At 52.1% G+C, this 13,223-nt stretch overlaps 1 long non-coding RNA gene across 1 annotated transcript in view; it reads left to right on the forward strand.

Moving 5' to 3' along the window:
* LOC149365489 (uncharacterized) overlaps window positions 1-12,835 on the forward strand; it is a 104,451-nt gene extending 91,616 nt beyond the window's left edge. The window contains exon 3 of the long non-coding RNA XR_016292008.1: window positions 12,369-12,835. This is a non-coding gene — a long non-coding RNA (uncharacterized LOC149365489). The remainder of the gene's footprint in view (window positions 1-12,368) is intronic.
* The last annotated feature ends 388 nt before the right edge of the window (window positions 12,836-13,223 follow it).

A 13,223-nucleotide genomic window follows, 5' to 3' on the forward strand; every position in this document is an offset into this window, starting at 1 on the left:
TGGGATGACCAATACCTTTGGGGAGTTACGAGAAGCTCATCTTAACAATCAATACTTGCGCCTAAGCAAAACACCTGCGGGGAGCCGCCTTCTGACCTGCTTACACATATCCTACGCAACACATACAGAAGAACGGATCCGCATCCCTGAAGCCTGGCGCTTTGCACTCCAGGTGCGACCCCTTCCGAAGAACATGACTGCAGACACCCATGATGGTCGCCGTCTCGCGCGGGCGGAGGCTATTTCTCAACAATATGGCCATAAGCCAGGTGTCTTCTATGTGGATGCGGCCGCCCACACCATGGGGGTTGGTACACGGCGGCCGTCATCCACCAAAACACTACAGTTCAGGGCCTTACTTTCCGTGCCCCAAACATTACATTTGCGGAAGAGATCGCCATTGCACTGGCCGCCGCAGATCCAGAGTCCCGAGTCATTATTACGGACTCCAGGGGCGCCTGCCGCAATATTGAGCAAGGGTATATTCCAGACCGTGCTTTCAAAATTCTCCACGCATGCGAATACACAGGGTTTCCGACCCATCGTACCATCGTGTGGGCTCCGGCTCATGCGGGTCTTGAGGGGAACGAGGCAGCCGACGCTGCCGCCCGCGCGCTTACTCACCGGGCGTCGCCTCATCCGCAGCCTGATCCGGAATTCAATTTCAATCCGGCCATCACCTTTAAAGAGATCACCTCTCTTTATCAAAATTTTCATGGTCTCTATCCCCCTCCCTGTAAAGGCCTCACCAGGGTGGAGGAGCGCTGGCTTCTCCGCCTCTATACCAATACTGTACTGTGCCCGGCAGTACTTAAGCACTTCAATTCTTCTTTCTCGGGCGCGTGCCCACACTGTGAGGAGGAGTTTTCGGACACCTACCACATGGTGTGGGCATGCCCTTCCAATCCTGCCTACCCACCCCACCTCCACCCCACTCGAGAGGACTGGGAAGCTGCCCTGCGCGGCTGCTCCGAACTCCATGCCCAACAGGCATTGGTAGCTAGAGCCCGGGCCGCTGCGGAAGCTACAGGGATCCCGGACTAGGGATCCCTCCTAGTGTTTGTAAGGGGCGGGCCCTTCCGGCTCGCCCCATCGACCTCTCACTGTAAATAGAAATAAAAGTTTTCCTCCTCCTCCTCCTCCACAGCGCGGGAGCGTGTTGCAGTTTTAACACGAGGCGTGTTCGGCTGCGGCGATAGCCTAGTTCTCTCGCGCAATAGACTCAATCATATGGTTTCCAGGCCACACGGAACACGCGGGAGGGAATGATGTCGCCCACCAGCGCGCCCGAGCTCTCTTATACTGGGATTCCCCCCTAGCCGACGAGGCAGAGGAACACGTTACACAGCCCATAATCAGCTTCGCCGAACAAGGCAGAAGAACACACCCTTCGCCGGCTACAAACAGACACTCTCGTTTAACTCCACTTAAACTCCACCAATGGTACCCCTCGCTCTACAAACCAGAATGCCCACACTGTGGAGAGATAGTGACAGCTTTTCGCATGGCGTGGGCATCACAGTTCAATCCTGCCATAGACAGACTTCCGAATCCCAATACGGAGCAGTGGGAGACCGTTCTGCACAGCGAGAACCCCGACCAGCAACGAGGACTGGTTCACAGGGCCCACGCTGCGGCGCAGGCCAGTGGGCTGCCGGAATAGGCGGACCACCCAAGGCTCCAGTAATTTCGATTGTTTAAATAAAGTTTTCAATCAATCAATCGCGCAGTTGCCAGCGAAGCTGATCTCTTCGGGCCGCCGCGGGCTCGAATCCCAGTCGCTGGTATTTATTGGGTTTATTTTTATTTACATATTTAACTAGGCACAAACCCACAAACATCGCATGTATACAATCATCGCAAGAAGTATGCAGTAATCGCAAGAAATAGTGCTTTCGCACTAAAAAAAAAAAGAAAAGACGGGTGACACGATTTACACACCAGGGTCTTTGGAGTGGATAAAGCCGTGCTTTCTCACGCTGTTTTAGTGCGCCCGTGCGCACGCGCTCTGAGCCTCGTCCGGTCAGTGGCCATCGGCTCCGCGCTGCGAACGCTGGCTGCTCGGAAGCGGTGCTTGGCAGTCGTTAGGTTCCGGAGCCGTTCCTCTCTCTCTCCCCCATCACCTGAGGCGGACGCTATCTGTCCGTGCCATCTGATCGCCCTCCGCATCTGGCGGCCAACGGAGAGAGCGCGGAATAGGGAAAGGGGTCGCCGGTTCTCGCGCGGCCATGCAAAGCGCGCTCCGGCGGAGTTCCGTGCGGCGGAATCGAGGCAGGGTTCGCTTCGAGCCCGGCCGCGTTTCGACGGAGGCGAAACGCAAAAGGCGCCCGTGTGCTGTGCGATGTCAGTGCACGTTAAAGATTCCCAGGTGGTCGAAATCCTTTGTGCGGCATCTATATCCCCACTTCTTCTTTCGCTCCCTCGTTTATCCCCTCCCTCACGGAGCGGTTGAGGTGTCCACCGATAAGCGAGACAGTTACTGCGCCATTTCATTTCCTCAGAACCAAATTTGTAATGCCTGCGCGAGCGGAGGACGGTGCGCCAGGGTTTTCGGGCAATAGTTGACGTATTTCCCAGCTCAATTTCGGCCGGAGGTTCCCGTGTGTAGCCAGTTCAAGAATCTGGGTCGGCTTTTGCATGCGCTGAGCAATTCTGAAAACATCATACCAAGGTTGAATAGACGACAGCAAGTGGTGCGTCTTTAATATTATATTTTACTTCACGCTTACTCTACTTAGCTCAGTTTGGCATATTGCCGGGCTGGTTGGTTTTGCATCTTGAAACTTGGAATAAAACTACCTTGGCGCAAATAATTTCACAAGGACACAAGAGACGCCTGTCCGTTGTCTCCTCGTATCTTGTGTCCTTGTGAAATTACTTGCGGCAAGATGGTTTTATTCCAAGTTTCAGGTTGCTCTTTGAAGTATTAACGTGCACCCCCCCTCTATTTTTTTTGCGTCACTAACTTACCGTAGCAGTGTCACGTTTTTGGCCTATTATACTTTTTGTTGTTCCAGTGTGTCGGTTTGCACAATTAGTTATGAACAAGCCGCAGTTTTGTTTATACAAATCAGTTGAATGATTGTTCCGTGCTCACTCAACACGCACGGCCCCTGCGCGAATGCACTTGTTTCGTCAGTCAACCTGTTCACGTATAATAGGCGCCACCGAGAATGCGGCTTCCGAATGATCGGTACTCTAATCGCCGCGCTTTCATCTCCTATTTCAGCAGGTTGAATTAGTCCAGAATACCTGCTTTATTCTGTCTTCGACAGTTTGCGTACATCGCGGTGGCGTGCTGATTGGGGCTTTTTCAAGATTTGTTCTTTTGATCAGCTCGCAAAAAAAAATAAAAAAAAGGAAGCACTAGAATATAATCGCTGCTTTGCCGTTTTAGTTTATACTGATATTACTCCAGCCGGTCTGTATAGGAGCCGGAATGGCGCCGGGTGGAGGAGTGGCTAAAATACCGCTCCTTTTTGTGTGCCTTACGTGACCTGAAATCAACTTTCACGTCATATAGTCGCTGTTCGATTGCTGATACCGAAGTCGAAGCTACACGAGAGAGTAAATTTAACGATAAGCCTCAGTGGTGGCTCAGTGATTATGGCGCTCGGCTGCTGACCCGAAAGACGCGGGTTCGATCCCGGCCTTGACGGCCTAATTTCGATGGAGCCGAAATTCTAGAGGCCCGTGTAGTGTGCGATGTCGGTGCACGTCAAAGAACCCCAGGTGGTCGAAATTTCCGGAGCCCTCCGCTACGGCGTCCCGCATAGCCTGAGCCGCTGTGGGACGTTAAACCCGTATAAACCAAACTCCCTAAAAAATCCAAATGCAGGCATGCTTCCTCTATTAGAAACTTGCACGTGTTCCTGCAAACGTAGTTTTGGCCGTCGCTATAATGGCATGCACTGAAAGATAGACCTCGCCTGAACCCGGAAGGTGGGTCGATCTTGCACGCGTCGCATGCAGTCATGTTGGGCGGCCGCCTCGACGTTGTGGGGCGTCGAACAAAAGCGTGAAGCACGCGCGCTGTGCCATTGCCCCATGCGGCTGACCGTGTATACCGTGGACTCAGTTCTGCCGTTGCGTCTCTGTGTTTTCTTTGGCGCGAGAGATCTCGTTATAGCCGCGGGCCGGGAACCCTAGTGGGTCGAATCCAAAGTCGTGCGTCCTTCCAGTTCGGCCGTTCTAAGTTTTTTTTCTTTATTATTTTGCGGCCTCCGTCCTGTGTGGGTCGAGCAGAGCAGTGTCGACGCTATAAAATCGGGAGCAAGGTGCGGGGATACATGGTTCCAGATGAAACAAAAGAGAAGAAAAGAAAAGGAAAAAAAGAAACACTGACTGCGTACGTGTGCGTCGCGTCCAGGTGTTCGCTGTGGGAGCCCGCACAGTTCCGTGTTGCCACCGGGGCGTTTGCGTAATGTTCTACTTATTCACGTTGAAATAACGGCCCCGGAAAAGCGCGAAGATACTCGAGCGCGCTTCGATGTGTGAGAAGAGCTTCGGTGATAGCAGAAAAAAAAATAATAAAGAAGCCGTCTGCTTGGTTCGTCCACTGCTCCATTTATTTTTCCTTTGATTTCAGGCTTCTGGAGGGCGCTGCAGAACTAATGCAGTGTCGTCATAATCATAAGCCTAACCACGTCATCTGCAGGACAGAGGCCTTTCTGTGCACTCTCAGGGAGTGCACTGAAGAACAAACGGTATACTCCCAACTACGCTTATTTTGTAGCGATAGCTACACTACGCCAGCCGCTCCGCCTCTTCAGCATGGTCGCACTTTCGCCGTGGTTGCACCTCGGCCGTGGTCGCACCGACCTTGAGCCGTTGCCTAGCAACCGCCGCAGCTGGCGGGCGTCGCTGCTCGGCGCGCCATCTGGCATGACGTCACTCCGCCGTTGCGCTCGTCATGGAGCAGACGCCGCTCGCCTCGCTCGTGTCGCAATGTGAATATAGCCACCTCGGTGGTTCAGTCGCTATGGTGCTCGGCTGCTGACCCGAAAGACGCGGGTTCGATCCCGGCCGCGGCGGTTGAATTTCTTTGGAGGAGAAATTCTAGAGGCCCGTGTGCTGTGCGATGTCAGTGCACGTTAAAGAACCCCAGGTGGTCGAAATTTCCGGAGCCCTCCACTACGGCGTCTCTCATAGCCTTAGTCGCTTTGGGACGTTAAACCCCATAAACAAAACAAAAAACAAAGCAATGTGAATATATAAACGGTTCGGCATAGGTCTTGGAGGTGGTGGAGGGATCGCGGCTTCGGCCGCTTATCTGTTTTTTCAGCAGCGTCCGCTTCGGCGGACGCGGTTGTTGCTGCGACGCGCGTCTTCTCTTTTCTTTTTGTCTTTCCTCTGACCTTTTGATTCTCCTCTATCTGCACGCGGCAGCGGTACGTGGTGGCTCGGCTCGAGCCAGTAGGCAGGCCCGTGCAATTTCCTTTTCATCCTTCTCCCAGTTACAACAACACACAACAACAGCTGTATGGAGAGCGATGAGTCGGCTAGCTAGGCTGAAAGAAGCCAGAGTTCGCCGTCGGAACGAAACAAGGAGACAACGTGCCGAAGAGACCGAAGAAGACCACCGAAGTGTATTCATTGGGATAAATCAAGTTTCAACCATTGCTCAACCATGTGTCTTTCTCCAAGCATAGACATAGATTAGCCAAGTAAATCATCAGTGGCATTATATCACTTAATCACAGCGAAGCCTAGGCGTAGTCATGGCTTGTAGCTCTCGCTACCTACCAGGTTTAACCAGAGCTAAACCACAGCCATTTTTTTTTACTTCGGAGTACACAACTAGGAAGGAGGAACGTGACAGGAACCGATGTTCAGCAGTGGGTGCAGCAGCCTCTTTCATTCGGTAAAAGCGAAAATTCTGCATTATTTCCGGGTCAAAATATACTCCTTCGTTCAAGTTGTGTATATTATGCTCCCTCTACGATGGAGTGCACTAGAAAACAAAGGGGCGCAGTAACAACTGATGCGCATTGGAGTACACAAATCAGCGGAGCGGAACGGGAAGGGGACTGATGCACGGGCAGCACCGTCACCGTGTGCTTCCTTCCTTATTAGTCCGTCGCTTGGGTCGCTCCGTGCCGATGTCTGAGCGCTGCATCGGCGGCGCCGGCACTGCAGATTATTTCCTCAGGGTTTCGGAGGAAGGGAGAGGGGTGCGGAAGCGCGGGTAAGTAGTTGCTGGGCCGACACGCGTTGGCGTACACGGCGGCGATTTTCATATCGCTGATTGGGGCGACCCCCTCGCACCCGGCTGTTCGGGCGCGCGTGCGATTGCATCTCCCGCGCCTTTTGTGCGCGCACGTGTCGCCGAGATTTTTTGTTTGCGGGCCCGGGTTTCCTGGCCGCCGCTCACCTGTCTCGCGTTCCTCTTTCGCCTTGCTTCTGTTCTCTTGCCGGGGGGTCCGCTTCTGGATCGCGTAACATGGTTCCGTTCGGTTCGCGCTGTGTCACTACGCTGTGTGGGGTTTCGATGGCTTGCATGCACTGCGCTGCTTTGTGATTCGTGTCGACCGAGGATTGAAGGAATGTCCGATGAATGAGAGTGTGTTGACAACTTATTAAGGCGAAAGCCTTCAATGGCTCATACAGTCGTCCGATAACAAAGCGTGTCACACGCGTTTAACTCGGGAACTAAGAAAGATAGAAGAGAACCAATTGTTGCGTAGCATAGAGGAGGAAAAAATGAACCTAGTAGCCAAGTTTGGTGACTGTAGATTAATTAGCTAATTAATTATAGGCAAAAATGTCGAAATGGCGTCGAAATATCGCGGACGTCGATATAGCCATGGGAACGGTGTGACGTCACATCCACCGGAAGTCGTCATGGCATAGTGAAAGTTGTCGCTGAATGGTCAGAAAAAGGTCGGATTTGTGTCAAATTAGGTGAGAAAATGTGTAATTAAGCGTAATTAACACTTACCATCCCCGCGAGAGAGTGAGAGAAATGGACGGAAAGGTAGGGAGGTTAACCATGCTCGCGTTCCTTTTTCGCCTTGCTTCTGTTCTCTTGCCGGGGGGGCCGCTTCTGGATCGCGTAACATGGTTCCGTTCGGTTCGCGCTGTGTCAGTGCGCTGTGTGAGAACTTCGGTGGCCTGCATGCATGCACTGCGCTGCTTTGTGATTCGTGTCGACCTAGGATTGAAGGAATGTCCTACGAATGAGAGTGTGTTGACAGCTTATTAGTGCCACACACGTTTAACTCGGGAACTAAAAAAGATAGAGGAAAACTAATGGTTGCTTCAGATAGAGGAGGAAAAAATGAACCTAGAAGCCATGTTTGATGGCTGTAGCTTGATTAGTTAATTAATTATAGACAAAAATGTCGAAATTGAGTCGAAATAGCGCGGATGTCGATATACCCACGGGAACGGTGTGACGTCACATCCACCGGAAGTCGTCACGGCATAGTGAAAATTGTTACAGAATGGTCGGAAAAATGTCGGGTTTGTGTCAAATTAGGTGGGAAAATGTGTAATTAAGCTTAATTAACACTTACCATCCCCGAGAGAGAGTGAGAGAGAGAAATGGACGGAAAGGCAGGTAGGTTAACCAGGCGATGCCCAGTAGGCTACCCTACACTTGGGGAAAGATGTATAGTTTGGGTATCGATATAGCCACGGAGACGATGTGACGTCACATCCACCAGAAGTCGTCACGGCATAGTGTCCTCAACTTTCGCCTCTGAGCACTTTAGTTGCCAAAGTGTCATCGCAATTTTGTTGTAGTATGCGAAATAGCAGAATCCACTTCTTTTGTGGGAACTGATCGACTGTTCCCTTTCATGTTGGAGCGACCTATAATACGTCTCTCTTTTGGGTCTGCCTGTGTGCCTGTCCGTCTGCCCGTGTCTGTCTACGGTGGAAAGATGCCAGGAATATCGGATTCTTGACAACAACAAAAAATAAAGTAAACAGGAGTTGAAATTCAGCCTGTCTCCCTTTCATCACTTGTTTACTTTGTGTATACCGTACCCGTATGCGTCCGCCTGCCCCGTTCTATGTGTGGACCTTTCTGGGTGCATGTCTATCCAGAGACCTTGTTCTTCTTATCTCACTCCTCGTGTTCTACACATCACAGCGTGTGCGTCTGTCTTGTTCGCGTCGTTTCAAGAATGTTCTGTGCCACCAACTCGCCCAAGCCTCCCACTGACTGTTCTCACTGTTTATAGAGCTTTTCAAGGCAGCATTTTTGGACGCAGTCATATTTTCAGCAGCGTTGTGATTGGCGGATTTCATACAGGCATCTCACTGCTCATGCGCATCGCAGTCTAACGCGCACGTGCACTCTATCAAGCTGTTAACTGTGAAGAGATCTGTTGTCTCCATGTTTTAAAGGCCTTCCACTTTTTGCTCTGAATTGCGCAGTGGTGTAGTGTCGCGTTTCGAGATATAAGGTGTTCGAGATATAAGATATAAGGTGTCGGTGTTTGTGCTGAACAGTGGAGAGCTGGGCATGTTGTTATACGCTTCCGTTCCTCTGAAATCATTACGCACATTGGCGACAGCGATTGCGCGTACACTGGTTTATATTGTAATAACTTAATTATTCGCCTTACGGGAACGAGCGGAGAGTATGAGAGTCCCATTTTTTTCTTTTTTTGACTCCCAATTATTTCGCTAAGGCCTATAGAGAGCGCTCAGTGTAAACCGTCGGTGGCCCGAGGGGATTATCCATCATGGGGCGGAACTATTATTTTCTCGTTAACACGTCATCGCTTTTTGCTGTATCGCTCTTTGCTCTGGAATGCAGGGGGAGACAGAGAAGAAGGAAAGGGGAAAAGAAACGAGAAGGAGGAGAGAGAAAGAGAGAGAGGGAAAAGCATGCACCGTGGAGAGTTTGCCGGCATGCAGGCAGTTTTTTTCCACTGGTGCCAGATGCTGTGTAGACTTTCTTCAGAGGCTGTTGCTCCGTTCTGGTTATTGTTCGTTGGCGTCGACGTCCTATAGCATTTGTCGATGACTGAGAAGCCCTGCGTTCACTTTTTCCTCAACTCGTCGGTACATTCCTGACACGAGTCAGACCGGCACCACTTCACGCGGGGCCTGTGCAGATCGGTAGGGAGATAACGTTATCACTAGGCAATCCCAATGCCCCCCCCCCCCCCCCCCCCCCTTCAAGGCCCTTGTGTAAAGGGGGAGGGGATTAACGTTACCAGCACAGCACGCTGCGGATGATGATGATGATGAAGAAACTATTTCCGCCAGAAGAAGACCCGTGCCCCTCCGGGTCCGCACGCAGGCGTCCCGGGAGGGGTAGCGTACCGAGTCAAGAGGTGGCTGTGTAGATCATTATGTGCCCACTGGCGAAGCGGATGGTACGGGTGTTTCAGGGTGTTTCGTTTGGTTGTGTAGATGTGTGGGAAGCTTCCGAGAGGATTGTTGTGCGTGATAATTCCTATGAGGACACCATCGCCGGACTGGTGAAGGGAGTCAGTGTTGGGAAAGAGAGAGATTATTCATTGTTGGAACGTGGAAGAAAGCTGCGCAGTGCGTGTTTGCGGCAATAAAGTTTTTCACTAACTCACTCTCTCTCGAGGTCACCTTCGCTGCGCTGCAGATCCCTTCCCACAGATCCCCGCACCTTCCCTTCTCCTGGCCACCTGTCTGGATCTTTTGGGCACGCTGGACCCGACGATGTTTCTTTTCTTCCTTCTTAATTATTAATCCTTTTGCGGCCTCTCTGCCCTACAAATCACCTTTGCAAGGCCATCATTTGTCCCTAATTTTTCTTCTGTTTTTTTTTCTTACATTTTCTCTTGGGCGTTGGCCTCCTTTCTTTTATTTTTTAATTGGTTCGCCTGCGACAACCTCTGGTTTCCTGCGGGCTACCTCTCACATTTTTCTTTTATTTTATACTTCTTGAGAGTTTCACAGTAAAGGGGTTGGGATCGGAAGCAAGAAAGTCGGCTCGGAGACGCCGTGCGCAGCGACTGCCGCCGGAAAGGGAGATGCGATTGGACGCCGGTCGCACCGGAGCCGACTTGTCTGCTGCGCCGCCGCTGGCCGGATGGGGATGCGATCCGATGCCGTCGCTTCCTGGACCAGTCTGTCTGGCACCGCTCTGCGCAGGTCGGGTGTCGAGGCGAACAATAGCTGCCGGCCGGAAGGCGTCGGCGCCGTCGCCGCTGCTTCGCGTGGGCGGAGTTCCACGTTGCGGGCTCGGTTGCGCTCCCGCGATTTCTATGGCGGCGATCTGCCTCGCGGGTGGGACGCCTCACTCGGTTCGGATATTTGAGGTAAACGCGAGCGCAGCATGTAGTAATAAGGCTAAAAAACAGCGCCCCTGCACAAGAACGGGGAAAGGTGAGACAAGACACAGCGCTGGTACGAGTCTTGTCTCATCTTCCCTCGTCCTCGTGCAGGTGCGCTGTTTTAGCCTTGTTACGTCATAGCAACTCGGCCATCAGTCTGCTTTGTTGCAGCGTGTAGGTGGAGCGTCGGTGATAGTTTATGCAAAATACTAGAGCCATGCGCGCCCTGAAAAGCGATGGAAATTCAGATGACAGCTCATTCGAGCTTCTTTTCGACGCAGCCAACCTCTTCAAACTCTATACGCTGGCATCCTAGCGTCGCCATGACGTCTCGGCGATCCCATTAATTCATCGTTCTGAATTACGTGTGAAGGGCGGACACGGCCAACGCGTTGATGTTAAGCACGGAATGACGCACTTCCTGTGAAGGTAGTCTTTGGTCTAGTTGTTCGTGCATGATAGAGGATGGTAAAAGCTCTCAAAAGACGAAGGCGCAGAAAGCGCACTGTGTGGCTGTCTTTCAGTATATTTTCCTTAGACAGGGCTAGGATAGAAATCGGAGGGTGCAGTTAAGCTCCGCCTCAACGGTATGACGCGATAGCTTTAGTGGGTTAATGGCCGTGCATGCGGAATTGGCCGTTCTCGACTTTACATTGATAGATCTCTGAGTGTCCTCATACCGACGTAATGAGGACCTAGAACGGTATAGCATAGGGGGACTACTGGGCCCGGATAACAAGAGAATGTTTTTATGCTTTGCATGACTATCCACTTCGTGTGTCTCCCTCTTGGTGCCGTGTTTTAGAAGTTTATTTGCTACAGTGAGAATCTTAGGGTCCTAAAGGCAGTCCGCGACAAGCGTCCTTTGAACACCGTATGGATTCGCCCACAGAGTACCGCTACCAAAGAGAAGCTCAGCTGACAAGGAGCTTCGCGCGCGAGGCCTCCATGCTGGGTCGCACTTAACCCTGTCCCAGCTAGCTTCTCGCGCCAACCTATTCACTCAATTCCCTCCCTGTTCTAGAAAACCTTCTGGAGCACTGTGCTGTCGGCGTGTGCATAAGCCTAGCAGCAGCGTGCGCGCTGTGCAGCCGTTCGAGACCCGCTGCTCGGCGGAGAGAGCGCGGCCCCGCGCTGCCCGCATTCGCGCCGCACAACAACCTACTGCTACCTGCGGCCCGGTCGCGCGCTCCGGCGAAAGTGGATTTGGGTGGCGCGGTCACCCCACCGCGCTGCTCTCCCCTCGTGGGCTGCTGCACTGCGCGCGCACTGCTGCTGTATAGGGCCGACCCCGCGCTTGCTTATCCCCTCGTTTTCGTTTCTTCTTCTTTCTTCCACTCTCGCTTATTTCTTTCGGCCTTCTTCTTCATCATCATCGCCTTCGGCTCTCCGGCATTCTCGTTCCCACAGCTGCCGGCTCTCCGGGCATCCTCCAGCATAAGTTACGTCGCCCATCCCAGCTGCGCCGAGACTAGGAGACTGTGGAGCTGATGTACCCTGTGCGCAGGGTATGCGACAGCGCCCGTGTTCTTCAGTATCTCCTCGTCTTTACTTCCTAGCTTCGAAGCTACGTTCCTGTTAGCTTCCTGGCTGTCGCCATGTTTGTTAGTGGAATGTTATGTGCACGTGGTGGAAACTCGATAGTTGGTCGAGCTGTCTTCACCTGTTCGCAACTGAGCAGATAGCAGGTGTTTTGGCATTTACGTGCACCCGAGTGAGAGGTGTATAGTCGAATGCAGCTCAAGAAGGAAGCGGCATCATCATCATCATCATCAGCCTAACTGCGCCCCCTGCCGGACAAAAAAGACTTCCGCTGTATCTCATCTATTAACTTTCTCCTGCGCCAGCCGCGGAGACCCTATCCCAGCAAACTTGTTAATCTCTTCCTTTCTGCCGCCCCCCTGCTACGCTTGCCTTCTCAGGAAGCTGAAAAGGCCCTCCAGGCATTATGCTATAGCAGGCGTAAGGTGATTGACCGCGACGTCATTAAGGGTCGACATGCGTGTAATATTGGCTGGTAGACCTTCTTTGAGGAACATTTGCCGCTTCGTTCTTTGAGTTGTATCCGACTGCAGCGCCCGTGTTATGTGGTTACAGGCTGCTGCTTGTGGCTCGCCGGCTGTCCGTTCTCCGGAGCCGTCCTTTCTTGGTGAAGTCATTTTGCGGGCACAACTGGAACACTTTGGTCCGAGTTCAGCGTAGCGTGTGGCCTCACGCGTTCCTTATACTTCTTGGCGTGCCCAGTGTAAGGCGCGACCGAACCCATTAACGGGTACCGTCCCTCTTTTACACTCGCGCAATTCTTCTCAGTGTTCGCGGGCTGCTCCCAATGCGCTCGCTTTGTGCACCGTGCACGCAGCCGGATTTTGGTTGGCCCCGACTCTCCTCGCTTTTATCAGCGCCTGCCGGACCCCTCCCGTTGCAGAAAACGCTTGGTGAACAGTGGCGGTCGAGCTTTTGCCGAAGGTTGCAGGATAGGCGTTGGATTTCGATAGCCTCCTACGCACCTCCTTTTTTTTTTTTTTGCAGCGAAAGCTGTTATAGCTTTGGTTTAGCCATATATAGCCCTGGATTCTACTGTGGAATTTACAGCGTCAGCCGTAAAACCTTAGATAGGAAATATTTTGACTTAATGGTATAAAGTCGAACGTTGCAGTAACGAAATGGTTTATGACGAAATAATGGATATAACGAAGGAATGACGCTTCCCCTTGGAAGCTCGGTCAACACGGGCTATAGCGAAGTAAGCAATGCTGCGGTGGTGGCTAGTTGGTTTTCCATCTCTTTATTGTTACCTGTCTCGTCTTCCTGTTCTTTGATTTAAGCCCTTGTGTTCAAGTACAGCGCGCCAACCCTTATAACGAAGTTACGGCTATAACGAAGTAATTGCCGAGCCCCTTCAACTTCGTTATAACGAGGTTCAACTTATCTTTCAGCTAATGCAATGGCCGC

The sequence above is a fragment of the Amblyomma mixtum genome, chromosome 1 (genome assembly GCF_055824585.1).
Source record: "Amblyomma mixtum isolate Tamu chromosome 1, ASM5582458v1, whole genome shotgun sequence".
NCBI classification, from domain to species: Eukaryota; Metazoa; Arthropoda; class Arachnida; order Ixodida; family Ixodidae; genus Amblyomma; species Amblyomma mixtum.